The sequence below is a fragment of the Eriocheir sinensis genome, chromosome 42 (genome assembly GCF_024679095.1).
Source record: "Eriocheir sinensis breed Jianghai 21 chromosome 42, ASM2467909v1, whole genome shotgun sequence".
In the NCBI taxonomy this organism is placed as follows: Eukaryota; Metazoa; Arthropoda; class Malacostraca; order Decapoda; family Varunidae; genus Eriocheir; species Eriocheir sinensis.
The window spans coordinates 3,449,167-3,476,462 of NC_066550.1; the positions used below are offsets into that span (position 1 = coordinate 3,449,167).

At 44.6% G+C, this 27,296-nt stretch overlaps 2 protein-coding genes and 1 long non-coding RNA gene across 7 annotated transcripts in view; 1 reads left to right on the forward strand and 2 right to left on the reverse strand.

Annotated features, from left to right (window-relative positions):
* LOC127009833 (TLC domain-containing protein 3A-like) overlaps positions 1-27,296 on the reverse strand; it is a 123,462-nt gene that overhangs the window by 86,776 nt on the left and 9,390 nt on the right. The window lies entirely within an intron of this gene.
* The window catches only part of LOC127009832 (dynein axonemal intermediate chain 4-like), a 245,308-nt gene that overhangs the window by 22,417 nt on the left and 195,595 nt on the right, over positions 1-27,296 (reverse strand). The window lies entirely within an intron of this gene.
* LOC127009834 (uncharacterized) lies at positions 4,584-9,805 on the forward strand. Its single transcript, XR_007762471.1, has 4 exons — positions 4,584-5,249; positions 6,526-6,708; positions 7,788-7,846; positions 8,847-9,805. It is a non-coding gene; the product is annotated as an uncharacterized LOC127009834 (long non-coding RNA).

Consider the following 27,296-nt stretch of genomic DNA (forward strand, 5'->3'; position numbering starts at 1 on the left):
GTCCAGTGTAACACGATTGACTCCTTCAAAAATAAGCTCGACCGTCACTTCCTTCAACTTAATATCAATTAGAGTAGAAGTGCAACGTTTTGGAGTCTTCTGATTAATGTAAAATCACTTAGGTTTAAGGACAGACCACCAAGTCTGGACCATGGGGTCTGTGTGGTCTGATTTTCTATGTAAATCTATGTAAATCTTAAATTCAGCCGCCATATTGCATCTCTTTCTATCTTCTATCGATATTTTCATGCTGACTGCTCTTCTGAACTTGCTAACTGCATGCCTTCCCCGCTCCCGCGGCCCCGCTGCACACGACTTTCTACTCATGCTCATCCCTATACTGTCCCAACCCCTTGAGTTAACCAGCATCTCCATTCTTGCATCCCCTTCACTGGTAAACTCAGGAACAGCCTTCCTTCATCTGTATTTCCTCCTGCCTATGACTTGACCTCTTTCAAGACGTGTATCAAGACACCTCTCCAAGCGAAATTGACCTCTCTTTAGGCTACTCTTTACTGTTATCTGTTATGGGAGCGACGAGTAGCGGGCTTTATTTTGTACTCTTTTTGTTACCCTTGAGCCGTGTCCTTTGATGTTAAAAAAAAAAAAAAATCGCAGCAATTTAATCTTACTCAAGTTGGGGTGCAAAAGAAACGGCAAATCTAATAAGACCTTAGACATCCTTTAACTCAGCAAGTCAATTGTGATTATTTTAGTGCTGCCTACAGCGCCGGTAGCTTATCTTGAGGGGTGGGTCTCTTGGACGACCCCCGTCCTTTAGTGGCACAGGTGAACTTTATTTATAGTGGTTGCCGCGGTATACTTTTGCTAGCCCCATGCTGACCCACCGGTGCACCTCCCCCTGAACGATGTCGCTGAAGTTAAGGTTAGCTGAAGATCTGGTCAGCTTGTGGGTAATCTTCCGCCACGTTGTGATGATTGATAACTGTCAGCGTGCATCGGTGTGGCTCGAACCTAGGTCCTCGGGCTCACCACACCCGCAAGCTGACCACTCGGCCACCTTAGGTTTGAGAGAGAGAGAGAGAGAGAGAGAGAGAGAGAGAGAGAGAGAGAGAGAGAGAGAGAGAGAGAGAGATCAAGCAGGTGGTGGCTCACGGCAGGAGTGACAGTAGTGCAAGAGGGAAGCAGCTTTTGTTATCTCCCTGGACGTCGCAACACACAGACAAACTTTTACATTAAATTCGGTCCTAAGAGGCGATTATCAGCAATCTTTTTCCACTTCACCGTGTTCGTGGAAAGGTTCGTTAACACTGGCTGCCACCCTTTCAACATCTGTTTCAGTCCAAGAGACCATTTCTTCCTGCAGTCTCAACCTTATCACTTGTCTCCACTGCTAGGGAAGTGACACGAGCTAAGCTAGAAAGGCTAGAGATGACTAGTAAGAGAACACTACACTTTATATAAGTTCTGAGAAATGCTGATGGCCTGTTCATATCTCCCTCACCCCCACAGACACACCCCTCACATATTCAGTCCTCACCCACCACCATACTCACCTCACTTGTCTAATTCAATTGCACACATCCTCTAGCGTGTACTAAGACACCTAATACAATCCCTTTAAAATCATCACCTACACACAAGACCACCACACTTCAGAATATCAGACCCCCACATGTAGGGAAACACCTCTGGTCCCTTGCACTGGGGAACATCGCACAGACCAGCGACCTAAAAGTAAGCAGAAACAACATCGAAAAGTGACATCACACCCAAACCACTTCACCTCTCGAGAATTTTCCCTCAAACTGCCATCACTGGAAACAAAGAAGAAACACAAGTGGTGTCGTAGCAAACACTTCTGTGACCACTGCCACCTCGAGGGCCACACTAGCAGAACATTTTTTGTGTGTGTGTTTTTTTACATCCTGGCCTGTAGCACCGATAGGTTTCCTTGCTGGGGCTGGTGGTCGGCCCGAACCCGTCATGCCGCAGGGAAGTGTTTATAGTGCCGCTATCTATTCTTGGCTCATGCTGCCCCCAGGAGTTTATTCTTGATTTCCCTTGGACAGTTCCTCTAGAGTCCGGGTTGATGGGTGATCTTCAGGACAGCATGTCTTAGGCCACTCGGCGGTGACTGAAAAAATCTAGGTAGTAGCGGCGGATTCAAACCCGCATCATCCAGGACGAGGCGGACGCGGGACAGGCAAGCTTGTGGACGACCTTAGAAGAACAAAATCCTTAAGGAAAAATTGAGGCAGTGGGCACGCCTAACCAAACGGACCCCCCCCATTCTAGGAGCACAGAAGTGTCAGAACAAACAATTCTGTGATCATTGTCACCTCGAAGGACACACTAGCAGAACTTCCTTGTGGAAGACCTTAGAAGAAAATAACAATCCTTGAAAAATAGGTAAGGCGGCTTTTAGGTGAAGTGAGCATGACTTTATTCCAATGGCCCCGCCACTCGCCCCAGCAGCGTCTCCCTAGTAATCTATTGTACTTCCAAAACCAGTGGTGAGCTCAACACTGGATCACAACACCCTAGCTACATCGGAATTTAGATTGTACTAGCCCATCCCCACGATTCTGTGCCACCATTTAAACATGCCTTACAGTAGACTGTGGCTAAATGGTTAGCGTGACGCCGCCGCGTCCAGGAGGACGCGGTTTCGAATCCTGCCCGCCGCCACAGTTGGGATTTTTCAGTCACCGCCGAGTGGCCTAAGACTACCCACATGCTGTCCTGAATACCACCTATGAACCCGGACTGTAGATTCTCTCTCTAAGAGAGGCTCAAAGATGAACTCCGGGGGCAGCATGAGCCAAGCAAGAAGGTGCCACTATAAAAACCTGCCTGCGCCACAACAGGCTGGGGCAGACCATCAGGCTCCACCAAGAAAGCACGTAAGAAAAAAATGTGGGCCAGGTATTGTCAGCTTACATTGCTGTATGTCAAAGTGACACCTCGCAGCAGGAACTAAACAATTCAAGGCTACTACAAGACCTTTGACCTTGATATTTCTCAATATGGCAAGGAACATAGTGTTCTTCAATGCCTCAAAAACTTAATGGATCCACCTGATAACTCCAGACAATCTCCAAACATCAATCACCGATTCTTCGAGAACACTAAGCTGTCCTTTTAAGTTAAACATTATCGGTCCACGACTCGAACTCAAATTCTCAACTGGAAGCTGTTTATCTTACCCCATACTAAATAACTTTATGCTTCGTCGTTGTTAGTCAATTTTCATCATATTCAGTAATTTGTGTCGCTCTCCTTGTCCTTACCCGCCCCACTATGGTGCCGAAGCACACCTTGGACCTCTTGTCTCTTATTGCAGTAAACGCTCCTACTGTTATAGTAGGATATCAATGTATTATTATTATTATTTAATATCACCACGAATTAGGCATACAATTGTCAATGGATAGATCACACCACCTTATAGGAATGTCGTCCGTCAGTGTTTACCGTCTCAGTTTTGTATACTTCGCATTTCGATGGTGCGCAGAGGTCACCTTGACGTACGTGACCAATTGTAACAATTATTTTCCAACCTGTAACTCGTCACTCCTTCACGAGAGTCCGACTGACACACAACGACAGTCGCTCTCGCTCCGACGCTCCTGTACATAGGCTACGAATATATTCGCCTTAAGGAAGCTGAAGTCTTAATCAACGCCCTTTAAACGCCCCCCGACAAGCTCGTTACATTTGGTTGGCAGCGGTCACCTCCGCGCCTGTGCCTTCGCTACCTCGTTCTCCCCCAAGCTCCAAGCCACGAGAACTCACCAACAAACTCCGGGGACAGGCGTACAGGGAAAGAAGGAGTCACAAGCCAGCCGTCCGCGGCAACGCACCAGCCGTCCGCGGCAACTCACCAGGCGCCAGCTACGAGCACCTCACCAGGCGCCGGCTACAAGCAACTCACCAGGCGCCAGCTACAAGCAACTCACCAGGCGCCAGCTACGAGCACCTCACAAGGCGCCGGCTACAAGCAACTCACCAGGCGCCAGCTACAAGCAACTGACCAGGGGCCAGCTACAAGCAACTCTACAGGCGTCCAGCCTACAAGCCCCAAGCACACCCGCGGCAACACTACAGGCGTCCAGCCTACAAGCCCCGAGCACACCCGCGGCAACACTACAGGCGTCCAGCCTACAAGCCCCGAGCACACCCGCGGCAACACTACAGGCGTCCAGCCTACAAGCCCCGAGCACACCCGCGGCAACACTACAGGCGTCCAGCCTACAAGCCCCGAGCACACCCGCGGCAACACTACAGGCGTCCAGCCTACAAGCCCCGAGCACACCCGCGGCAACACTACAGGCGTCCAGCCTACAAGCCCCGAGCACACCCGCGGCAACACTACAGGCGTCCAGCCTACAAGCCCCGAGCACACCCGCGGCAACTCTACAGGCGTCCAGCCTACAAGCCCCGAGCACACCCGCGGCAACTCTACAGGCGTCAAGCCAAGGAGACTATAGAATAGGAGAGGGGGCCTCTATGGGAGACCGTGGGCGGGTGGTGGTGTATGTCGGTTGCAACAGATGGCGCAGGTGCAGCGTTGTTTACATTCAGGCGCCTCCCCCCCCCTCCAGACCCACCCCCAACCCCCAGAACCAATCAGCAGTGTTGCTACATGGGATCAAGCCGCAAATGTTGCTACTTTTTTTCTTCAGTCTGGTTATTTCCCATTTTAAATAAAAAAAATAAAGGTAGATAAATATTAAAATGAACAGTAGGAACTATATATACTGTATATATTTACTAGGTAGATATAGCCTGACTGCATGTCATGAGTAATGCTATTATTGTTATATTATTATACCGCAATTATATTATTTTCTCTGCATGTGTGGTTAGATGTGTTTTATGTGTTTAACCTTTCTGTATACATACTGGAATGAACCAATGAATTGTAGCCCTACTGCCGTTCTTTAAAACTATGTGATCATGTTTTTTCTTCCAAACTCATTGTTTTAGCACGCACGCTGACTCCCATCAGTAATGATGATATATATACATTGAGTCATTGGTTTGTAGGGGGAAAGAGTGGGTGAATATAATTATCTCGGTCTAACTTTTACTGTTTATTATACCGCTATTCGCAGCAATATCTTTCTCTGCTCCGATTGCAACGCTGCCTCGTTCAAAAATCATAACACCGCCGCGGCCGCCACGTTTACCAGCCGGAGCCTCAAATCATGTCCCTTTGTGGTGATAAAGAGGACACAGCCTGGTGTGAAGCTACATTTATTACGGAAGGATGCCAGCCGGGGGTAAGTGATATATATATAAATAATGATAATGTGGAAATTCTAATCATTTTCACGCTGACAGTTGTTCTGAACTTGCTAACTGCATGCCTCCCCTCCTCCCGCGGCAAGAGGCCGAATGGCCTACACACGGCAGCTCCAGATTCCTCCCCATTACCACCTGTCAGCCTCGTCCACGTAGCTATCCAGTCTACTCTTAAAACAAGCTATCGTCCCCGCACTCACTATGTGATTGCTGAGTCTATTCCATTCCCCCACCACCCTATTACTAAACCAATGCCTGCCCATTTCCCTCCTAAATCTATACTTTTCTAATTTAAGTCAATTACTGCATGTTCTATCTTGCCAAACATCTTATGCAAAAGTTAACCAGCATTACTCTTTCATCCCTTACACTGCTAAACTCTGGAACAGCCTTCCATTGTCCGCATTTCCTCCTGCCTATAATCTGACCTTCAAGAAGAGTGTATCAAGACTCTACTTTTGTTTGGAAGTGGCGAGTAGTGGGGCTTTTTTTTCTAGTACGTTTTGTTGCTCTTGAGCTGTCTCCTTTGTTTAAAGAAAATAATAGTTAAATAAATGGAAGTTGGCCGCCAATGCTTCCAACACATTTTGGTGCCATATCTACAAGTGGCTGGTGACTGTAAGCATCTCAGCAACCTGCATGCATCTATGCCATTCCTATCATGGTGCATGGAGCAAGCTTCACATAACACTCAGACAGAGACAGTTTAATTATGGTTACATATCAGACTCAGTTTATTGCTCAGTCTATTAGATGCAGTGCTGTTAATATTGTTAGTGGTAGTATTAGTACAATTAATGTATTTATTTTAATTAATTTATCATTATTTATTTACTATATTCTTAGTGTTTGAAAATTCCAATACTAGCATTAAGATAAACAAAAATATCAGAAATATATTTATACTCATTAATTATTATTGCTTTTCTTATTATTACTTCCTTCAATGTCCTGGCACTTTGACATCTAGTGTTTTTCTGTCTAGCAGCCAAAACTGTGGTCTTTCTGAATGTGTATGTCCTAAGTCTTCATTGATGTATCTAGCTATATAACAGAAATCTGCATCTCTCCCTTCTCACCCAGTTGTCCCCGTACATCCTTTCAGTATCCAAAGAATTTCAATTTACATCTTGTAATCACTCAACTAATGCAGTGCAATCCTCATCTCTGTATTTTACTGTGTGGACATACTCTTTCCTTCCATGTTCCACTGTCGTTTGTTATTCCACATCTAACACAACTACATCCGAACAGATCCGAACACGTCCGATATCATCCAAGAGAATGTGGCAGCTGAAGGGGGAGAGGCCAAGAAAGAGGCCAAGGGTGAAGACATTTAGCCACCCCCCCTGAAGTACATGGCAGCATTCAACCCTCTTGGTGAGCTGCAGGAATGTGCTTCCCATTGCAGTGCACCAGCTCCATGTACTGATTTTGGTATGAATACTTCATCTAGTGTTTGTTGATTGTTGTGTTATTAATCTAATTATGACTTCACAAAATAGACTGTGCAAGTCACTTAACACATGCCCTGCTCAACATCACTTTTAAGTTGTAGAATTCCTTCATATGGATGCTGATTTATGTATCCTGAAATGATTGGATATTGATTGTCTTAACATTTTTTTTTTTTTTTTGTCCATGATCACTGAACCATGTTACGGTATGTCTTTGGGTGCAGATCCAGGAAATGAGTTTTTGGGAGGACGTCAGACTTTTTGCGGGTGGAAGGAGCATTAGCATTACCGATTAGCCATTCTAGGCAGTCCTGGTCTTGAAAAACTGGTGAAGTGACCTAAATCAGTGGGTATAACGGCCTGGACTTTGTGCCAAAGCATTGTTTTAGCCGCAGCGCGCTTTTGAGCTAGTTTTCCTGTATCACTCAGGAACATTGGGGGGGCCTGGGCCCCCCTTTGGATCCACCAATGTAGCTATGTCTTATAATATATCTATCCTTTACAGTCTGATGGTGCATCCTTCTAGGTTGTCAAGTTTTAGTAGCTACTCATGAGAAGTATTCCTTATAATGATCATTGATTTCCAGATGGTTTGCACTAAAATAAGTGTCGTGTAACCTGCCGCAAATAATAATCAGCTGTAGTCAACCCTTGCTTTAAAGAACCAATATGGAGGAAGGGGGTGATGTTATATCCAAAAATCTTTTACATCTGAAGTATCCAACCTTTTTGTGTATAATAAACTTTGTTTGTTACATGAACTTAAAAGTTCACAATTTCCATACATGATTCTTTTTTCCTTGTATTTGATGATTAATCCTGACATGTATTTCCATTATCAGTAGGTAATATATAGTAACAAGACAATAATACACATTATAACAATGTATATATTATAGCCCAATGGGTGCACGAGATCATTTACCTCATCAGTGACGCCAAGTCCAGGAGTCCTTCCCTAAATTCTTTGCCCAAATTTGTGACACCAAGTATAATAACTAATTTTAGTGACCATTTGCATCCATTTTTCACTTTGATTAAAAAATTGCCTCTCAACAGGTGTGAACTTGATGGGGTTGGAGGAAACTCGACTTGGCCATCAAGCTCACCACAATATAGTAAGGAACCTCTTGTTCTCAGTGATAATTTATCCTCTTTAGTTACTATTCCGTGTTGCTTTAATCACAACTAATGTGTTGGAAACATTACAGCTTAATAACATACCTCACATCTCTGCATACAAATTGAGTTCAATATTCATCTGTTACACCAGTAGGGTTCATATCTCAAAAAAAAAGTATGTAAAAAGGTTGAAATTTTGAATGATATATTTAAACTCTTTATTATGTTTCTATGGGTGTAGTACCGTTACGATTAGTCGAGTGATCAGCATATGGGTCTTATGTTTTTGATAGCATAGGTTCAAATTTTGCCATAGGCTGGCATTTGATAGTAACAGTAGTGTCCACAGATATCTACCTGTGTCTTGTTTATCCTGTTCCACTTTAAACCATCACTGGCCAATCTTTGAAGAGGTAGCATAACCTTGAAGTGCCACTAACAAACCTTTGTCCATTCTTCTGATGTGATCCCTTTTTTTTTTCTCCCCACCTGCCTATAGCGCCGGTAGGTTTTCTTCAGGCGCCTGGCGGTCGGCCCAGGCCTGTCATGATGCAGGCTTTTTTTTTTTTATAGTGGTGCCATTTAGTATTGGCTCATGCTGCCGCCCAGAACTCATTCTTGATTCACTTGGATGGTTTAGCAGGGCTTAGGTATGACTAACATTGCAGAAACAGGGAATTTTTATATTTTTAGTGTGGCAACACATTGACAAATGTTTTAGTATGGACTGAACATCAAAGATATATATGGTAAATGGGTGCTTGTAGATCTTGACATTATATCTGTCAAGAGTCTCCAGTTGTATCCTCTCCCCCATCTCTCCTGAAAATATTACTCTTGTCAGGCAATCTAAGTGAAGCCTTCCATCGATGCTGGCGTGCAGACATAATGTCAATGCTTAGATTCACTGTCCTTATAGCACTGAAAATAATGCAATTACATGCACATATTTTATTATTTAGAATTGTGATTAAATATTTTTTCATGTATTTTCAGACATGAAAAGTGAAAATTGCTGCACACAACAGTCTGTCGTCTGCACCGGGAGGCAAGGCAGCTCAAAGCCCAGGCTGTTACAAATCCTGGGCAGTTTTTGCCCAGAGCCAGCAATTTTTTAGATCCAATAGGAATGGATTTTTTCTGAGGTCAGGTTCAACATGCTGCAAGATGCCAAGATCTAAGCCTAGTAGGAGATATGGGTTACAAGAGAGGAGGTTTGCTCTGGCCTTATACTTTCAAAGTCCAAATGCTAATAGATTTCTGAGCACAGTATTTCACTTGTCTTCAGTTTCAACACTTTACTCATGACTCAGGGGTATTTCAGTACATGTTGGCTGGAGCAAACAGACTCTGACAGCCCTGCAGCAAAGAGCACAGGCTTTGTCAAAAGAAGAGAAACTTTGTGGGATTTGCCATTATTTAGTATTACTCTTGTTACGCCAAGAATTTTTTTCCATATACTTTGCCAAATATTGCAAGTAATGCACCATTGTTGGGCTTGCTTGTTATAAATCAGATCTTGTTCAATTAACAAGCTTTGGGTGTCTGCCACTTTCCAGTTGTAATGCAAGGAATCATTTATCTTCCCTGCTAGATATCACACGTAATGCACCATTGTTGGTTTTGCCTGTTTTAAATCAGATCTTGTTCAGTTAAAAAGCTTTAGATGTCTGCCACTTTCCAATTGTAATGCAAGGAATCCCCTGCCAGATATCGCATGTAATGCACCATTGTTGGTTTTGCCTATTATAAATCAGATCTTGTTCAGCTCACAAGCTTTGAATATCTACCATTGTTTATTTTAGGTGTAATGCTTGGAAGCATTTGTTCTCTTACCTACCCAACAGTATGCAATATTTTATTGTGGATTTTGCCTGTTATATTTAATCTTGTTCAGGTAACAAGCTTTTGGTGTCTGCCTTACCTAATATGTCCTGCAGTGACACTTGGCTTGGTTTCATTATCATAATGTGAAATACAGCATGTAATTTCATCACACTAAGTGTCTATCATCACATCATTAATGTGGCTTCCAGGAGTAATCTTGTTTGTATTACAGCTTGCAAATTTTTTTCTGCTTTATACGATATACATAATCACATAGGTATGATTTACAAAATGTAATGGCAGTTGATATTCTTGACTAATGCCTCATAAACCTTGTGAAAAATAATGCTTTTTTTGAAAGGGGGGACAGAGAATGGCTGGTTTGGTTGGCCAGTTCAAGGAGTTTCATATCAAATGATTTTATTACATCCAACTTTAATGTGTGCTAAAAACATATATTTTATTACATCCAACTTTAATGTGTGCTAAAAACATATATTTTATTACATCCAACTTTAATGTGTGCTTCCTGCAATAAATGCTACATGTTTACTGATGTAGCCTATGAAATACATATCACTCTCTGCCCTGTAATTTGGTGTGTCACATACTGCAGCATAACTTTCCTGCTATTTTCTTACACTATGAGTTGCCTTATTTTGTCTCATTTGCTTTATCATATGTGCCTCCGCTGCATAGTTGTGCCTGCTGAGCTTAATATCTTCATGACCCTGACACCAAGGTCAGAGCTTGTGAGATCATACCGTGTCCTACATTCCATTTTCACCTCCAGGCTCGCCTGTCTCCCAGGACCACCAAGTTATTGCATTCCATTTAAGACAACTCATGTGTTACCTTCTTAATGTCCTCCATCATGTATTTCAGCATGTTTTATGATGCTTTGCTCTTATATTGATGTGCCTTGCAACATTTTTATACAGTTTTCATTGTATATAACGCACCATTGTTGGTTTTGCCTGTTATAAATTGGGTCATGTTCAGTTAACAAGCTTTGAGTGTCTCCCATTGTTTATTTCAGTTGTAATGCTTAGAAGCTTCTGTTCTCTGCCCTGTCAAGCAGTATGCAATGCTTGCCATTATCTGGCACTTGTACAGTTAGTATGATATTTTTACTCAGCTAAGAGCATTTTGCAAAAGGTAAAGGTAAGGCTGGGGCATACGCTGTAGCAGCACGTGGCCTCGGTGCTCATCTCTGTAACATTAGCCCATGAGCCTGTGGTGTTAGGGAACCCATTACCCTGGGACACAGGACCAGTGTGACATCCGGGTTACCACAGTTGCAAAGACATTATAGTAATTTAGCATGCATAGAATGTTGTATGCTTTGCTTGTATTTAAAGCACTGGATATGTTTACACACACACACACACACATATATATATATATATATATATATATATATATATATATATATATATATATATATATATATATATATATATATATATATATATATATATATATATATATTTAGCAAATGCTTTCAACATCATATTTTTCCTAAAAAAAAATTGATATAGTGTAGATAATACCTAATAAAACATAAGAACAAATATATTTTTCTTTACCCCATTAGTAAATCATTTTACAATGAAAAAAAATAAGTGAAGGCTGGATAGGGTGCTGTGGCAGGTACTTCAAAAATAGTTAAGCTACCCCTGAAAAGTGACGTTTTTGGTGGGCTGCAATAGATGGCGCTACTTCCGCACGCCCGAGGAATTACTACATACCACTATCTCTTCGTATATAGTCTCTTTGCGTCAAGCCTACAAGCCCCGAGCACACCCGCGGCAACTCTACAGGCATCAAGCCTACAAGCCTCGAGCCACCAACAGGCCTACGCAGCCGAAAGCGAGGGCCACAATCTACAAGCCGCTCCCCCGCTTCAAGCCAGCACTGCTATGAGCACTGCAAGCCACTCAACGATACGGCATAAGTATTCACACCAGCAAGGAGGAGGCACGCCCCGCTGACCTTGGAACAACCCACATGCCCCTCGCACCACAGCTGGCGGCAACACCGCCGCTGCCGGGAGCATCGGCCCAAACCTCTTCCGGCAAACAGTCAGCAAGGGTACCCGCGGACATCTCCCGGTGACTGCAAGCAGTTACCACTACCGTTTCCTGCAAAGCGTCTTCTCAAGAGGTTACACACCCAAGTCGTCTTATCTGCCACCGCGGCCCATCTCTCAATATAACAAGAACGCCGCAGCCGTCCTACGTCTGGCGGCAGAGTTCCGGCACCCACGTGCAGCCGCTCAAAATTAATCACTGGGTTAGCAGTTTCCAGCAGCCATTACGAGTCCTCCGATGTCCGCCCTTCCCTCATCTCTCACCGCCGCTGCTGCCGCGGCCGAGGTTTCCTGACGCGACTCCAACGACTGCACGTACCCCAGGGCATCACAAACCTTCGCCCTCTCCACTACATCAGCTGATTAATCTTGGTATTTGTGGATATTCCCTTCTTATCAAAATATGCCGGCTCGGCTTATTTCAGTTTTGTTCCGTGCAGATGCACGACCTTTTTATTTCTGTGTTCCTAACACTGTTAATCAGTCAAAATTGTGAGAGTAACGTTCATTCGCATACGATATTGATTCTTTCTTATTGTTTGCTAGCGGGTATATTGGGTATATTGAGTTCCCTGATCAAACTTAATCTCCCTCAGTGTGCCTGCCTCCGTTTTCTCTTCGCCGCTCGAGGGAAAACATGAGCTTCAATGGTATACTCACTTAAAATACCACAGTGTTTATAGTTATTTTTTCATATACCCATAACATTATGGCATTCCATTATAACCTTAACTTCTATTACGTCTAACAGGCACCTTGCTAGCCATTCTTTCTTGCCTTTTTAGGGTTTCGGTGCAAACTATTAATTCATACACGTTCCGTTTATTGGTTAATATTTACAGCTATCAAAATATGCTCCTATTTTGTAAATGATTTACACCATAGTATGAACAAAGACACTCTCGCTAAACTCGGCGACGCTTTTATGCATTTAACACAGACCACAGACGAAGAGGGTACGGAACACGATACCACAACCGGTGAATTTACTAAGGTAATCTTATGTCCAGGCACTCATTATTTATCAATTACAGGCCGCAGAATTCGTTCACCCCCGGGTTCGTCTGAATACTTACAACCCACTCAAGGTTCAAGAACACCCTCACCATCAACCCCTCGCAACTGCCGCAGCATTGCAGGCTCAAAGTAAGGTATCTCTCACCTGTATTTTTTGCAAGCAATCAGGACATTCTGAACATTCTTGCTTCGCGAAACGTAGGGATTCAACATATTCAAGACAGGGCTCAGATAGGAAATCAGGAGGTTACAGGGGCGCGCATCATTCATCACACAGGAACCCTAGGCCGCACCATCAGCGGAAGGCTGCCTTTTGCCATATCCACGGGAATTGTTTTCATGATTCAGACAGTTGTTCTGCAATACAAAAGGCCAAGGAGGAACAGAAGTACAAGTCCTCGGCGGACAGTAAACCACACTCCTCTTCTCAGAATAAAAAGACATGACTTCGTGACAGCCCCAAGGCGTACATCCAAGTGTCCCTTTTAAAGGACAATACTAATTGGGAGCAACTTGACTCCGTCATTGCCGCCTTGGGACGGACAAGCATAATTGCCCTCCCTTGCAAGGTGGGCATAAATTTCACTCACCTTAGCGGTTGACACAGGTGCGACAGTCAATGTCATCTCCGACTCCGCTTACAGGTCACTGACACGATAGGCGAGTGGGGGAAAATTGGCCGCTCCAAGAGAACGACCTGATTGTGGTAGGCGTGACTGGCACCACTTTGGGAATCCTTGGGTGAGTACCACTATCAGTCACCTTACATGAAAAAGTATGTCCCTTTCGAGATTTCTTTTATGTCTCTAGCAGGTTTGCCTTACCTGTGGATGGGATCTTAGGATTAAACGCCATGAAAGACCTGCACATAACCATAAACCCTGAAAGCAACGCGATCGTGTATCAAGGACGACGCATGCAGGGGATGGTAAATCCATCGCCTCTGTCACCTGTAATCCCACCCTCAGAGGGGGAAAATGTCCAACCCACCACAGACTCAGGGACTGCCACCGCCCAAGTGTCACCTCTTACGGTCACACCACACGAAAACATTGCAGACTTGTGGCGGACAGTAACGGCAGTCGTAGAAGGTCCTCAAATAGTTCCGGATCGTGCTGCAAAACTTGTTAAAATCCGTTTGCCTAACGCCCCTCCAACGGGCAGTGATGTGAGTATCGACGGAGCTCCTCACATACACCGCGTGACGGTGGAGGTAACTCTTGCGACAGTCAAGGAGGGAGGTTTTGCAGAGGCATTGGTAATAAACACGTCTGGATCCCCTGTATCCTTAAAACATGGTGTTAGATTATGCCAGTGTCTAGTGTATGGGAGAAATGTCGCCCCGGAACCAGCTGAATACCCTTCAGCCCAAGTCTCAGGCATAACCTCGGCGTGTCAGGCTTCTCCCGAACAAGACACAGCTAATTTAGAGGCATTCCTAAAAGTTGCACACTATTCCGAAATTAAGCCAACCTTAGTCCAGCTACTGGAACATTATAGGGGGGCGCTTGCTCTACCAGGCGAGCCGCTTGGAGTTACGCAGTGTGCTGAACACCACATTAAGTTAAAACCCAATACAAATCCTGTATATATCAATGCGTACAAGCTCCCCCACAGTCAGAGGGAGGTCGTACAACAACTTATCTCTGAAATATTAGAACAAGGTGTCATCAAAGAATCGAATTCCCCATGGAATTCACCCTTGTTTCTGGTTCCAAAGAAAGACGGTTCTTATCGTCCTGTGATTGATTTCCGGCGTGTGAACACCGCGACCGTGGATGATCATTTTCCGCTTCCCGTTCTTAGAGATCTTCTGATGTGTCTCGGTAGAGGAAATAAAGTCTTTACGAGTCTTGATCTGGTCAGTGGCTACTGGCAACTGCCCATGGCCCCCGAGTCACGTGAAATAACGGCTTTCAGCACAACCTCATGGCCACTATGAGTGGACGAGGATGCCGTTCTTTTTATTTATTTATTTTTTTTTTATTTTTTTTTACAACAAAGGAGGCAGCTCAAGGGCACACAAAAAAAGAAAACAATAATAAAAAAAAAGCCCGCTACTCGGTGCTCCTAAAAAAGAAACAAAAGAGGTGGCCGAAAGCAAGATCAAATACGGGAGGAGAGGTGTCCTGATACCCTCCTCTTGAAAGAGTTCAAGTCGTAGGCAGGAGGAAATACAGATGAAGGAAGATTTTCCAGAGTTTACCAGCGTGAAGGATGAAAGAGTGAAGATGCTGGTTAACTCTTGCATAAGGGGTTTGGACAGTATAGGGATGAGCATGAGTAGAAAGTCGAGTGCAGCGGGGCCACGGGAGGGGGGGAGGCATGCAGTTAGCAAGTTCAGAAGAGCAGTCAGCGTGGAAATATCGATAGAAGATAGAAAGAGAGGCAACATTGCGGCGGAATTTAAGAGGTAGAAGACTATCAGTATGAGGAGGAGAGCTGATGAGACGAAGAGCCTTAGCCTCCACTCTGTCCAGAAGAGCTGTGTGAGTGGAGCCCCCACACATGAGATGCATACTCCATACGAGGGCGGACAAGGCCCCTGTATATGGACAGCAACTGTGCAGGGGAGAAGAACTGGCGGAGGCGGTACAGAACGCCCAGCCTCGAGGAAGCTGATTTAGTAAGAGATGAGATATAAAGTTTACAGTTGAGATTTTGAGTTAAGGATAGACCGAGGATGTTTAGTGTTGAGGAAGGTGATAGCTGGGTGTTGTCAAAGAATAGGGGATAGTTGTTTAGAAGATTATGTCGAGTGGATAGGTGGAAAAACTGTGTTTTTGAGGCGTTGAAGGACACCAGGTTCTTCTTGCCCCAATCGGAAATAATAGTAAGGTCTGAAGCTAAGCGTTCTGCAGCCTCCAGCCTTGAGTCGTTAAGTTCCTGTAGGGTGGGTCTTCTATTAAAAGAAGTTGAGTAATGCAGAGCGGAATCATTGGCGTAGGAATGGATAGGACAGTTCGTTTTGGAAAGAAGATCATCAATGAACAACAGAAAAAGAGTGGGAGATAGGACAGAACCCTGTGGGACACCACTGTTAATAGATTTAGGGGAAGAACAGTGACCGTCTACCACGGCAGAAATAGAACGGTCAGAAAGGAAACTGGAGATAAAGGTACAGAGAGAAGGATAGAAAATGTAGGAGGGTAGTTTGGAAAGCAAAGATTTGTGCCAGACCCTATCAAAAGCTTTTGATATGTCCAGCGCAATAGCAAAAGTTTCACCGAAACGGCTAAGAGAGGATGACCAAGAGTCAGTTAAGAAGGCTAGGAGATCACCAATAGAACGCCCCTTGCGGAACCCATACTGGCGATCAGATAGAAGGTCAGAAGTGGAAAGGTGCTTTTGAATCTTCCGGTTAAGGATTGATTCAAAAGCTTTAGATAGACAAGAAAGTAAACCTATAGGACGGTAGTTTGAGGGATTGGAGCGGTCACCCTTCTTAGGCACAGGCTGTATGAAGGCATACTTCCAGCAAGAAGGAAAGGTAGATGTTGACAGGCAGAGGCAAAAGAGTTTGACCAGGCAGGGTGACAGCACGGAGGCACAGTTTTTAAGGACAATAGGAGGCACTCCATCAGGTCCATAAGCCTTCTGAGGATTGAGGCCAGAGAGGGCATAGAAAACATCATTTTGAAGAATCTTTATAACAAGCATAAAGGAGTCAGAGGGGGGATGAGTAGGAGGAATATACCCAGAATCGTCCAGAGTGGAGTTTTTAGAAAAAGTTTGAGAGAAGAGTTTAGCCTTAGAGATAGATGAGACGGCAGTGTTGCCGTCAGGACTGAGGAGTGGAGGGAAAGATGAAGAAGTGAAGTTGGAGGAGATGTTTTTGGCTAGATGCCAGAAGTCACGGGAAGAGTTAGAGAAAGCAAGGTTTTGGCATTTTCTATTAATGAAAGAATTTTTGGTTAGTCGGAGAATAGATTTGGCACGATTTCGGGCAGAAATGTAAAGTTCATAATTAGCATTAGTTTGAAGGCTCTGGCACCTTTTGTGAGCTACCTCTCTATCATTGACAGCACGAGAACAAGCGTGATTAAACCAAGGCTTTTCGGCGTGAGGAGTAGAAAAAGAACGAGGAATGTATGCCTCCATTCCAGAGACAATCACCTCTGTGATGCGCTGAGCACACACAGAGGGGTCTCTATCCTGGAAGCAATAATCATTCCACGGGAAATCGGAAAAGTACATCCTCAGGTCGTCCCACCGAGCTGAAGCAAAATCCCAGAAGCATCGCCTCTTCGGTGGGTCCAGAGGGTGTACAGGAGCGATAGGACAGGATGCAGAAATAAGATTGTGATCGGAGGAACCCAACGGAGAGAACAGTTTGACAGAATAAGCAGAAGGGTTTGAGGTAAGGAAGAGGTCTAGAATGTTGGGCCGGTCTCCAAGACGGTCGGGAATACGTGTAAGGTGCTGGACCAACTGCTCTAGGTCGTTGAGGATAGCAAAGTTGTAGGCTTGTTCACCAGGATGGTCAGTGAAAGAGGATGAAAGCCAAAGCTGGTGGTGAACATTGAAATCTCCTAGGATGGAGATTTCAGCGAAGGGAGAGTGGGTCAAGATGTGCTCCACTTTAGAATTCAAATAGTCAAAGAATTTTACATAGTTGGTAGAGCTAGGTGAGAGATAAACAGCACAGATGTATTTAGTAATAGAATGACAATGAAGTCTTAGCCAGATGGTGGAAAATTGAGAAGAGTCAAGGTCGTGGGCACGAGAGCAAGTGATGTCGTTGCGCACGTAGGCGCAACATCCAGCTTTGGATTGAAATTTAGGATAGAGATAGTAGGAGGGAACAGAGTAGAGATTGCTGTCAGTAGCCTCAGAAACCTGTGTTTCGGTAAGGAAGAGAAGGTGAGGTTTAGAGGAGGAGAGATGATGTTCCACAGAATGAAAATTAGAGCGAAGACCGCGAATGTTGCAGAAATTGAGAAGAAAGAGGTTCGAGGAGTTATCAAGACACCTCTCGGGTCGGCAGCCAGAAGGGGAGTCCTCCCTGGGGGAATTTGTGGTCCCCCCCCAGGCGGGGACTCCGAGGCTTGGTGTAGGTGCGCCATTTTGAAATTTTAATTTTGGGAAAAGGTGTATATGTTGTGTGAATGTAGTGTGGTGTGGATAAAGAGAGGATCTGTCTTTAGAGAGCATGCTGAACTACTCTCCGGTGTTGGTGAGACAATAGGGAAACGGTTAGTGAGGACATGGGAAGGGTCTTTGGAAGGCTTCAGCTCCCTTCTCACCTCCCATATTTACCTCACCGGGAGTGACTTGCGCCCGTTCGGTAGGTGTCTTCCTACCTACTCCAGCCTCGGGCTCAAAGGAGCTCCCTTGACCTTCCAAACGACAATGACAAGTATTTTTGGTGACTTGCTGGGCAACTCTGTCTATGTGTATTTAGACGACATCATCATAGCAAGTAAAGACGTGCATGCACACATGGAAACACTAAAAGCAGTCCTACACAGACTTCAAGAGGTCGGATTAAAACTCAAAATCACCAAATGTGAATTTTTAAAGCCTCGGATCAAGTTCTTGGGGCATGTCGTGGACGAATTCGGCATCCACACAGTGGACGACAAAATAAAAGCTATTGCCGAGTTCCCTCAGCCAACGTCTGCGGACAAGGTACGGTCTTTCTTGGGTGTCGCAGGTTATTACAGGCCTTTCATAAAGGACTTCGCAGCACGCGCGAGTCCCCTAACCCATCTTTTAAAGAAAGACGTACCATGTCAGTGGCTCCCAGCTCAACAAACGAGCTTTGAGGATTTAAAGAAAGCGCTTACACAGGCTCCGGTCCTTGTCTTTCCGGATTTCAAGGACCCCTTTCAGCTTTGTACCGACGCTTCGGCTAGTGGACTAGGAGCCGCTCTGATGCAAACAGATAAGTCCGGCAAAAAGCATGTGATAGCGTTCGCCAGTCGAGTACTTACAGCTCCGGAGAAGAACTATTCTGTTACCCACCTAGAGGCTCTTGCCATTGTGTGGGCTCAGAAGCATTTTCGTGACATAGTGATGGGGTACATAATTGTGGTGTATACGGACCACGCGGCCATAACTGATCTTTTCAAGGGAAAAAACCTACACGGTCGTCTGGCAAGATGGTTCTTAACGATCCAAGCATACAATCCGGAGATAAAATATATCACCGGGAAAACAAATGTGGTCGCAGATGCCTTATCTCGGAATATTCCGATAGGCGCGATTACCACCCCAGAGGTCATACACAACTTCACTTCACCTGAGCTACACACTGCTCAGCGAGACCACCCTGTGTGGAAGAGGTTAATTTACGCCCTCGAGTCGGGAGACGAATCAAACCTTCCTGAATTGCCAGTTCCCTTTTCACAATTCTTCCTATCAGAGGACAACCTCCTTTGTAGGTCATGGCCAACCAAACCGGTACCTATAGACCAACTGGTCATCCCAGACAAATACGTCCCCGTGACGCTTAAGCTGGTCCATAACACACCCATTGCGGGTCACCCAGGAAGAGACAAGACGCTATCTGTCACCAGACGAAAATTCTACTGGCCCACATTACAGGTTGATGTAGAAAAACATGTCGCACATTGCGTCGTTTGTGCTAAGCACAAGGGGTCCGTCAAAGGGCCAGCACCTATGTTGCAATACCCAGTACCAGAGGCGCCATGGGATGTTGTTAATATAGACTTATTACAGCTCCCCCAGAGCCAACATGGTTCGCGCTACTTATTGGTGTGCGTCGACCAGTTCTCTAGGTTTCTAGTTCTAGCGCCTCTTAAGGACAAGACAGCCACACGCGTGGCCCATGCCCTCGTGACTCACGTGTTGTGTCCACATTCGTCTCCTCGAATTCTCTTGAGTGACAATGGCACCGAGTTTAGGAACTCAGTATTGAGCGAAATATGCGCTCAGTTTAACATCACGCAATCCTTCATCACAGTTTACCACCCAGCTGCTAATGGGTTGGCGGAGAGGGCTAATAGGAAAATCTTACAGGTCCTCAGGCCTATCGTGAACGATCTCCACGATAACTGGGAGGATTGGCTATCGCACATAGCCGCTTCCATAAATACGTCGGTAAACGACTCTACGGGGAAGTCTCCCTACTACATCTTATATGGGGTGGAGAAACGTCTTCCGTACGACCTCCTAACAATCCCACAACAACCTCTCTACAACATTGATAGGTACGCACAACAGCAGATGCATATGTTTTCCAAGATACACTCAGAAGTTAGGTGTACGTTAAAAGCTACGAAGGTTGAAATGATGTCAAAACAACACAAACAGGCCGTCCCGGTGAATTTAAAAGAAGGTGACACAGTCATGATTAAGCAAGCGGAAAGGAGTTCGAAACTGGGGGCTAAATTTGTGGGTCCTTACCGAGTTGTTCGGAATGTCAGGGGTAATCGGTTCGAGGTTCTCGAGTCGAATAGTGGAGTCAGTCTAGAAGTTCACAGTGATCGTCTGAAAGTAATTCCCTCACCTTTGGACCTTGATATTGGTAATTCCCCCTCAGAGTCAAATGTTCAACAAGATAATCCCAACACCCATAGCTATAACTTGAGACCACGGGTTTAAATACTTCATTCCCACCACTTTCAGATCATGATGTTGCATTTTCTGATCATCTTGTTGTCCCTCGGCTCCCTGCTTGCAACAACACCTGAAGCCTGGTGCCCTCACGGCACACATAGGAGAGGTCTTCCTCATAGAAGATGTGCTCCTCGTAAAATATCCATTTACTTCCTTGATCAACACCACTGACACAATCAGGATAGTCTCAGAAAAACTACTCGGCATGGCAGACGCCATACGGGCTACCAAGACTAGGGAATCAAAGGCACCTTCTAGTACCAACTCTCTGACTCTTTTTCAACTACTGGAGAATAGGATTCTGTTCTTACGGGGAAAAGTTAGACTTGGATTATAGTTTTCACTCAGTTCACTCTCGGGTAAAGAGGGGGTTGCTCAACATCGTTGGGTCCGCCTCAAAGTTCCTTTTCGGTACGGCTACCGACGAGGACGTACGCAATTTGCGGGACCACTAGGCTCATGTACTTTCCTTTGCTGCCCGAAATCGCAGGGTGATCAACGCCAATTGTAGAAAACTTGCGCGGTTGCATACTAACATTGAGGCACTGCTAGAGCAGACAAATAAGATGGTAGAGGTTATCAACATAGTTGTCAAACAGATCGACCAGGTGAATCAGTTTCTCCTCCTAGATCAGGCCTTGCATGTATTGGAAAACGTCATTAACTCTGTCGCAACGGCAAATCAGCAGGTTATTAGCAACATGGTTGATGCAGCGCACGGTAGAGTCACACCTGCCTTGTTCCCTCTGCACGATTTGAGAACGACTGTCCATATCGGGTATCAAAATTATAGCCTAACACCTTTATTCACCCCTGACATGAGTCAGTATTTTTACCCCTTGATTGAGTCCAGCCTCACCCTCGATGCCATAATCATTCATGTTCCATTTCAGACGGCGGACGTGTTTGAGGCACACGAAATTGTCCCGTTCCCTTTTTCAGCTAAGGACAGTGTGTTAGCCCTGGACACGTCCCCGTCTCTTGTTCTAATCGCGAAGGATTTCGCTCTGTATTCAACGGGTAGCTACTCACTCTTGCAATATTGCAAGGAGAGGGTCTTCGGGCGAATCTATTGCTCTGCGTCTCTCTTTGCCTTCCTACCAGTTCGGGGAGGGGTATGCGAGATCGCCCTCGCCCGCGTGAACGCGTCTGACGCTCTTTCCCTGTGCCCTTACAAGCAGCTAACACCAACGCCTGTTTTCCATAAGAACTTTCAGGGTCTGCATTATTTTTATTTCCCTCAGTCATTCTATGTATCGGTCATCTGCCCGGAGGGTACCACTTATCAACGGGTTACTGGTCACTATGCCATAGGGGAAGCATGCTATATCCGCTCCACTAACATAACAACGTACCCGTCTCGGATCCGTCTGGTTTTCACGGCCAATATTTCTCATCGAGTGTTTCCTCTACGGTCTCTCGATGACATTCACTTCTCCAGCATCTCTTATGTGACTAATTCCCTTAATTCATTGTCTTTCGCAAACAAAACAGAGTTTGCGGAAACCCTGGAGGAAACGCTGCCAGATTATTTGCATCTCCCCTACCTGTACCCTGGATTTTTTTTGTACCAATGTTTCTGATGTTCGTCAGTCTCATCGTCATGTGCTACCTTATTAGGAGGAACTCTGTCTTGCACGATTATTTGGTTGTGCAGACACGGCGACTGGTTGCAGGGAGGCCACTGGCAAGGTAGTTTTTCCTTTTCTCAGACAAGTCAGAGGACAGAAACCTGGCATTCCCTGCTCCTATACTTAACATTGTACTATGTTTCACTACTGTATTTTTTTAGGAGCTAGATGAACGTTTCATTGTCTATAACTATGCCAGTTGATTGCTTCTTATACATGTGTCCTGATATTTATCTTTTGAGAGATTTCTTATGTTTCATGTCACACCTACCTTTCCTTCTTGCTGGAAGTATGCCTTCATACAGCCTGTACCTAAGAAGGGTGACCGCTCCAATCCCTCAAACTACCGTCCTATTGCTTTACTTTCTTGTCTATCTAAAGCTTTTGAATCAATCCTTAACCGGAAGATTCAAAAGCACCTTTCCACTTCTGACCTTCTATCTGATCGCCAGTATGGGTTCCGCAAAGGGCGTTCTACTGGTGATCTCCTAGCCTTCTTAACTGACTCTTGGTCATCCTCTCTTAGCCGTTTCGGTGAAACTTTTGCTATTGCGTTGGACATATCAAAAGCTTTTGATAGGGTCTGGCACAAATCTTTGCTTTCTAAACTACCCTCCTACGGTTTCTATCCTTCTCTCTGTACCTTTATCTCCAGTTTCCTTTCTGACCGTTCTATTTCTGCCGTGGTAGACGGTCACTGTTCTTCCAATAAATCTATTAACAGTGCTGTCCCACAGGTTCTGTCCTATCTCCACTCTTTTCTGTTGTTCATTGATGATCTTCTTTCCAAAACGAACTGTCCTATCCATTCCTACGATGATTCCACTCTGCATTATTCAACTTCTTTTAATAGAAGACCCACCCTTCAGGAACTTAACGACTCAAGGCTGGAGGCTGCAGAACGCTTAGCCTCAGCCCTTACTATTATTTCCGATTGGGGCAAGAAGAACCTGGTGTCCTTCAACGCCTCAAAAACACAGTTTCTCCACCTATCCACTCGACACAATCTTCCAAACAACTATCCCCTATTCTTTGACAACACCCAGCTATCACCTTCCTCAACACTAAACATCCTCGGTCTATCCTTAACTCAAAATCTCAACTGGAAACTTCATATCTCATCTCTTACTAAATCAGCTTCCTCTTCTCCCCTGCACAGTTGCTGTCCATATACAGGGGCCTTGTCCACCCTCGTATGGAGTATGCATCTTATGTATGGGGGGGCTCCACTCACACAGCTCTTCTGGACAGAGTGGAGGCTAGGGCTCTTCGTCTCATCAGCTCTCCTGCTCATACTGATAGTCTTCTACCTCTTAAATTCCGCCGCAATGTTGCCTCTCTTTCTATCTTCTATCGATATTTCCACGCTGACTGCTCTTCTGAACTTGCTAACTGCATGCCTCCCCTCCGCGGCCCCGCTGCACTCGACTTTCTACTCATGCTCATCCCTATACTGTCCAAACCCCTTATGCAAGAGTTAACCAGCATCTTCACTCTTTCATCCCTCACGCTGGTAAACTCTGGAACAATCTTCCTTCATCTGTATTTCCTACTGCCTACGACTTGAACTCTTTCAGGAGGAGGGTATCAGGACACCTCTCCTCCCGAAACTGACCTATCTTTCGGCCACCTCTTTGGATTCTTTTTAGGAGCAGCGAGTAGCGGGCTTTTTTTTTATTAATGTTTACTTTTTTTGTGCCCTTGAGCTGTCTCCTTTGCTGTAAAAAAAAAAAAAAAAAAAACCCACACACGTTGTGGTTTACCTCTCACTATTTATATTATAACTCCACATATGTTCTTACATAGCCAGTGTTTTAAAGTAATTGTATCATAGGCAGTCTGCTTGACGAACTCCCACTATGTATGTTCATGGTAACTAGACTGCTATTTAGATTTTTGTATATCGCGAGGTCGCGATCACTGGTAGGTGACCGAGCAGTGTTATAGTAGGATATCAATGTATTATTATTATTATCTAATATCACCACGAATTAGGCATACAATTGTCAATGGAAAAAACCCACGACAGATAGATCACGCCACCTTATAGGAATGTCGTCCGTCAGTGTTTACCGTCTCAGTTTTGTATACTTCGCATTTCGATGGTGCGCAGAGGTCACCTTGATATACGTGACCAATTGTAACAATTATTTTCCAACCTGTAACTCGTCACTCCTTCACGAGAGTCCGACTGACACACAACGACAGTCGCTCTCGCTCCGACGCTCCTGTACATAGGCTACGAATATATTCACCTTTAGGAAGCTGAAGTCTTAATCAACGCCCTTTAAACGCCCCCCGACAAGCTCGTTACACTACTGAGATGTAAAAGGAAAGACGTGTTCTACGCCAAACTCTTCTCGTTATTAGACCAGTGACCCGCTCGGAACACTCATTGCTTTGGACGACTATGGATAGCTGGCTGTGAGATGAATGTTGGTTCCCATAGCTCTGATAATTTTATCTACACCACCATTTTTTTTCTTCTAAATTTTTGGCTTTATGTTAACCAATCATTGAGGGCATATGCCGAGAAGGAGCGTTGCCTCACCCACCCTACGACGCAAAACCCTGGCGATCCTCCGGGCAAGTCACCACAGAGGCCCCGTTCCCATGTAGCACATGGCAAGGTCCATCGATTTGCTTCAGCCATGACCTCTTGTGTGAGCTTTCTTCCTTGGCCTCCTCTACTCGGGATTGTCTCTTGAAAGAAAAAAAACTGAGCACGGTCGCTTAATTTTGCAGGACTTTAATGCAAGAAAGATTTTTAATGAGAGAACCTCGTATCGGTCATTTATTTTTCTCGTTTACCAATAAATAAGACAAAGAGAATGATCAACTACATTTAAATTAACAAGAGTATCTTATTGTATTGAAGTATAATCGTTACAAGTTCCAGAGAAACACTGGTAATTTACGATATTTGAAAGAATATTTCAAGCTTTGTGGGCCAGAAGATGTAGTCGGTGGTGACACCTGGAAAAGATGATTATACCCCATACCAGCCGAAAAGCCTTAGACTCGACTCTGTCCAAGAGAGCTAAATGTGAACCCCTTCCACACGTGAGATGCGTACTCCATACGTGGGCGGACAAGACCCTTGGAGGGGAAAAGGAACTGGGGGAAACGATACAGAATACCCAGCCTCGAGGAAGCTGATTTAGTAAGAGATGTGAAGTTTCCAGTTAAGATTTGGAATTAAGGATAAACCGAGGATGTTTAGTGTAGAAGATGAAAGCTAAATGTTCTCAAAAAATATGGAATATGTGTTGGGAAGATTGTGTAGAGTTGATAGGTGGAGAAAATGAATTTTTGAGGCGTTGAAAGAAACCAATTTTCTCCAACCCCAATCAAAAATGATTGCAAGGTCTGAGGTTAAGCGTTCTGCAGACTCGAGTCTGGAGTCTTGTGATTCCTGTTGGGAGTGTCTTCCGTTGAGTCGATAGGACAGTTTGTTGTGGAAAGATTATTGATAAATAAGAAAGAGTGGTAGATAGGACAGATCCCTGAGGAACACCACTGTTCATAGGCTTAGGGGAAGATCAGTAATCGTCACCACAGCAGAGATCCCGTAATGAACATCACTGAGTGGCAGGGATCGAACCCCAGCCTTCTGAGTGTAAGTCAGTGCAGCATATCAACTACGCCACCGATGAGCTAGAAGATCACCGCGCTAAAGGCCACTTCTGCGGCCAATACCTGACGCCCCAGCCCCGCACTGTGGACTTGAAGGTAAAGGTGACCCCTTTCACACTCGTGACTGCCGGAAACGCTTTTAATCAACTTCTTTGGCACATGCGGTGTTTTAATACATTAGAGAAACCGCAATAACACGGTGAAAAAATCCCGTAATGGACACCACTGACTGCCGGGGATCGAACCCGAGCCTTCTGAGTAGAAGTCAGGGTAGCATACCAACTACGCCACCGATGAGCTTACGTGTCGCCGCGCCAGAGGCCACTTGTGCGGCCTATACCTGATGCCCCAGCAACGCACTGTGGACATAAAGGTGAAGGTGACCCCGCTCACACTCGTGACTGTCGGAAACGCTTTTAATCAACCCCTTTGGAATATACGGTGTCAGCCACCTCTTTGGATTCTTTTTAGGAGCAGCGAGTAGAGGACTTTTTTTTTTATTATTGTTTGCTTTTATTTGTGCCCTTGAGCGGTCTCCTTTGTTGTAAATATATATATATATATATATATATATATATATATATATATATATATATATATATATATATATATATATATATATATATATATATATATATATATATATATATATATATATATATATATATATATATATATATATATATATATATATATATATATATATATATATATATATATACCGCATGTGCCAAAGGGGTTGATTAAAAGCGTTTCCGACAGTCACGAGAGTGAGCGGGGTCACCTTTACCTTCATGTCCACAGTGCGGGGCTGGGGCATCAGGTATAGGCCACAGAAGTGGCCTCTGGCGCGGTGGTCTTTTAGCTCATCGGTGGCGTAGTTGATATACTGCACTGACTTATACTCAGAATGCTGGGGTTCGATCCCCGCCACTCAGTGGTGTTCATTGATGGCGTAGTTGGTATGCTGCACTGACTCCTACTCAGAAGGCTCGGGTTCGATCCCCGGCAATCAGTGGTGTTCATTACGGGATCTTTTCACTGTTATTGCAGTTTCTCTAATGGCAGAGATAGACCGGCCAGAAAGAAAACTGGAGATGAAAGTACAGAGAGATGGATAGAATACGTAGGAGGGAAGTTTAGAAAGCAAAAGTTCGTGCCAGACTCTGGCAAAAGCTTTTGAGATGTCTAAGGCATAGGTTTCATCGTAACAGCTGAGAGGATGACCAACATTCAGTAAAGAAAGCACCAGTGAACATCCCTTGCGGAGTCCATGCTGGCGATCAGATAGGTCAGAAGTGGATAGATGAGGTGAGGTGATAATTGTGACAAATAAGGGAATGACAGATAGCGTTGGCTGTGCATGGACAGATTTTTTTTTATCCTAGGGGTCTCCCTCACCTGTATGATTAGTTTCCTGATGATGACCTATATAGCTCTTATAGCATCCATCCTTAGATCCATTCTTTTCTTTCACTCAGTTTCCTTTCAGTTTTCTTTTGTTGTTCAATTTTTTTTCTTTTTTCATTTGTAGGATTGTCACACATTACAATGTGTTTAAGACTACCCCGCAGGGGACAGATTCCTTGTTGGAAGGAGATGCATAATATTGGGCAAAAATATCATTATATTAGTTTGTCATCAACCCGTTTTCATCTA